Source organism: Elephantulus edwardii, unplaced genomic scaffold (genome assembly GCF_000299155.1).
Source record: "Elephantulus edwardii isolate Elephantulus edwardi_28Jun2011 unplaced genomic scaffold, EleEdw1.0 scaffold00161, whole genome shotgun sequence".
In the NCBI taxonomy this organism is placed as follows: domain Eukaryota; kingdom Metazoa; phylum Chordata; class Mammalia; order Macroscelidea; family Macroscelididae; genus Elephantulus; species Elephantulus edwardii.
Window position 1 is genome coordinate 2143230 of NW_006399911.1, and position 4453 is coordinate 2147682.

Consider the following 4453-nt stretch of genomic DNA (forward strand, 5'->3'; position numbering starts at 1 on the left):
TAAATAAGAGTGATGCAAATCAAAACTACAATGAGATTCCATGTAACACTAATAGCATTGGCAAAGTTTACAGGGCAGCAAGTAATACAAGTAGGTGAGGATGCGGCAAAAAAAAAGTGATTGATGGTGGAGGCAGTTTTTGAGAAGCTCCTCTACAATTATCAACATTTACCAAAATTCATAGAGTTTCTAGAGGCACGTTGTTTAGGAAGTGGATAGAACACTCCACTCAGAGCACAGCATACATTCTTCTCCAGGCACCTGGAACATTCTTCAGAATAGATCATATGTTAGATTACAAAGCAAGCCTCAATAAGTTAAAAAATATCAAAATACTACAAGTACTTCCTCGGATCATAATACTATAAAATCAGAAATCAGTAACAGGAACAAGAAGGAAAAAGCAAGTAATATTCTCTCAAAAAACTAATTATATAATAAATGGGGGGAAATCTTGAGTAAAAGGACAATGAAAACCCAACAAACCGGTTGTGCAGTAGCGTGAGTCTCCTCCTCCTAGTCCTCGGACCCACTGGCAGGCTCTAATGTGGAGCCTCACCAAAGCACCAATCGGTGAACTCAAAGGAGCTTAGAATGGTCATCTGGTTAGCAATACACACCCCAGGGGTGGAGGTGGGGAGACAGTTGAAGGTGATCACCCAGGAAAGCTCTTCATTGGAGAGCTCAATACAGAAACAAATGAGAAAGCCCTGGAAGCTGTATTTGACAAATAATGGATGAATTGTAGAAGTACTTTTGATGAAAAACAGAGAAACCAACAAATCAACAGGATTTGCATTTGTCACCTTTGAAAGCCCTGCAGATGCCAAATATGCAGCCAGAGATGTGAATGGAAAGTCCTTAGAAGGAAAGGCCATCAAGGTGGAACAAGCCACTAAACCAACATTTGAATGTGATAGGAATGGACCCCCTCCACCTCCAAGAGACAGAGGTCTTCCAAAAGGTCTTCAAGGTGGAAGAGGAGGAAGTGGAGAAACTAGGGGACCCCCTCCTTCACATGGAGTTCACATAGATGATGGTAGCTATTCTATGAATTTTAGCATGTGTTCTTCCTAGGGACTACTGCCAGTGAAAAAGGGATCACCATCATGAAGAGGAGGGCCTTCCTAGAAGATCAGCCCCTTCAGGACCAGTTCAAAGCAGTAGTGGGATGGATGGGAGAGCACCTGTATCACATGGAAGAGACAGTTACGGAGGTCCACCAAGAAGGGAACTCTTACCTTCTCGTTGTTGTTGTTGTTGTTGTTGTTATATGCCGTCAAGTCATTTGCGACTCATAGCAACCATATGTACAACAGCCCTAAACTCTGCTCTGACATGTGCCAATCTCACTGTCTTCGACACACCCATCCAGATTACCTCAGTCACTGAATCAATCCACCTCATAGAGGGTCTCCCTCTCCTGTGCTGTTCCTCCACCCTCCCAAGCATGACGTCCCTCTCCAAGGATTAGTCCCTCTTTGCAACATGTCCAAAGTATGTCAGACGAAGCCTCAGAATCCTTGCCCCAAAGGAGCAGCCTGATTTAACCCTCTGCAGGATAAACCTGTTTGTTTTCTTAGTAGTCTATGATACATTCAATACTCTTCTCCAGCACCACAACTCAAAAGCATCAATTCTCCTTCTATCCTCACTAGTCACGTTCTAACTCTCTGACGCATAACAAGTGATTGCAAATACCATGGCCTGTATCAGGCGCACCTTAGTCTCCAGAGCGGCATCATTGCTCTTCAGTACTCCCCAGGAGATGATGGGTATTCTACTAAATATAGTTATTCAAGTAGAGATTCTCCCAAATACAAGAGATTATGTGCCACCACCACCAAGAGATTATACATCTGGTGATTATGGTCATTCTAGATCATGCAATGACTATCCATCCATTCAGAGGCCATAGTCGTGATCGTGATTATTCAGATCATCCAAGTGGAGGCTCCTACAGAGATTCCTATGAGAGTTATGGTGACTCAGGTGGCGCTCCACCTACACAAGGGGCCCCATTTTACGGAGTTTCTATAAAAGATTCTCATCACTGGGCCAATTGGAAGTATCAGGATGGAGGGTGAAGAGATTGAGATTGTTCACAGCTTTAGTTCACAGCTTGGCTCCACAGTCAACACTCTCGGCACCAGTAGCCAGGAAATTAGAAGTATTGCCATGGGAAAGTCTGCTGTTAGGGACCTCTCCAAAGTACTGAAGAGCAATGGTGTCTCTCTAGAGACTAAGGTGCATCTAATACAGGCCATGGTCTTTGCAATCACTTGTTATGCATCAGAGAGTTGGACGATGACTAGGGAGGACATACAGAGAATAGATGCCTTTGAGCTGTGGTGCTGGAGAAGAGTATTGAATGTACCATGGAGTGCCAAGAAAACAAACAGATTTATCCTGGAAAGGGTCAAACCGGGTGGCTCCTTGGAGGCAAGGGTTCTGAGGCTCCGTCTAACATACATTGGGCATGTTGTAAGGAGGGACCAGTCCTTGGAGAAGGACATCATGCTTGGGAGGGTGGAGGGACAGCACAGGAGGGGAAGGCCCTCTATGGGGTGGATTGATTCAGTGACCGGGGCAATTGAGATGGGTGTATCAGAGATGGTGCGATTGGCATAGGACAGAGCAGAGTTTAGGGCTGTTGTACATAGAGTCACTATGAGTTGCAAGCGACTCGACAGCACATAACAACAACAACTATAATGATTACAGCAGCTCACATGATGGATATGGTGGAAGTCGAGAGTTACTCAAGCAGCTGAAATGATCTCTGCCCAAGTGGCCGTGATGAGGCTGGCAGACAAGAACGAGGGCTTCCTCCTTCTATGGAAGAGGGTGCCCTCCTCCACATGATTCCTACAGCAGTTTATGCCACAGAGCACCAAGAGGTGGTGGCCGAGGAGAAAGCTGATCTGATAAAGGGGAGGCAGAAGCAGATTCTAAAACCAAACAAAACTTTGGACCAAAATCCTTGTTCCAGAAAACAAACAAAAAGTAGAACCTATTCTGTCGTAACTACCCAAGGACTATTGAAAGGAAAAAATTGTGTTACTTTCAAGTCTTTCCATTTGAGTGCTCCTCCATAATTTTTATATTCTTGAAAGGAAAAGCAGTAAACATGTCTAATTTTATTTGCTTTTATAACTTTATTTTCAACAAGCAAATGTTAAATGTGTAAGACTTGACTTGTATACTAGTGTTGTAATTCTCTTTAATTGTCCCTAAAGGCCACTTTCTATTTTATTAATCTTAGTAAATGAGTAAGCCTAAGATCTTCATAAACATTTAGCCATCTAAAGAGGATAGATGAATCATTCTGCCTATATAAACAAGCTAGATGGGTTTGCTACTCAATTTTCAGATTTCAGGGTATCTTCAGACTGAAATCTCAGTGTTCTCAGTGTGAAAAACCTGAGAACAGATGTTTACCTAAGGAAAATGCTATTCACTTAGCAAATCCAAAAAAAGCACATGGATAATGCTGGCCATATATTATTGCCCGTCTGACATTTCCTTGGGAATCTGGAAGAACCTCCCCTTTCCCTTTCCCCAGTAAGACCATTTAAGTGTGTATTAAATAATTACAGAATACGAAATAAAACAGTTTGGCTAAAACCAACCATGGAAAAACAAGAGAAATAAAGAAAGCCCAACATACTAAAACCTTTAAAACACAATAAAAGTAATGACCAGAGGACAGTTTATACCAATAAACACAAACATCAAAAAAGAAGAAAGAACTAAAATCAACACTTTGATCCAACATCTTCAACAATTTGGAAAAAGATCAGTAAAAAAACCCCATAGTCTGCAGAAAAAAAGAACATGTCTTCTTTATCCAGATGCTACAAATGGATGACTTGGACAAATACAATTTTATTCTTTTCCAGTTTAGGAGATTGGAAATCTAAATTCAGGGTTCCTATTCCAGCACAAAGCCAAAGGCGTAATTGATCCAAGCCATTATCTTTTCGATAGCTTGCTATACAGCTTAAAGTTGGACAATGACTAAGGATGACACAAAAATAATTGATGCCTTTGAGTTGTGGTGCTGGAGAAGAATACTGAATACTCCACGGACTTCCAAAAGGATAAAAAACTATGTCTTGGCAAAGATGCCGCCAAGGTGCTCATTCTCGGAAAAGTGGAGGGTCAGCAAAGGAAGAGAAGATCCTCCATAAGACTGACTAAGTCGGTGACTCTAAGAGTGGACTTGAGAGTGCCAGAAATTACCAAGATGACACAGGAAAGGGTAGGTTTCAGAATCCATTGGAGTAGGGTCGCGATGAGTTTGGTCAACTCAATGGCCCTTAACAACTCTGTGCACATTCTCATCAAGTCTCTGGGCATCTCAGGCAGGGGTGACTGTCTCTGGTAGGAGCCTGTGTGGGTTGGTTTAGCATCTGGTGTGGTATCAGGATTGGTGGAAGATCCATCAACA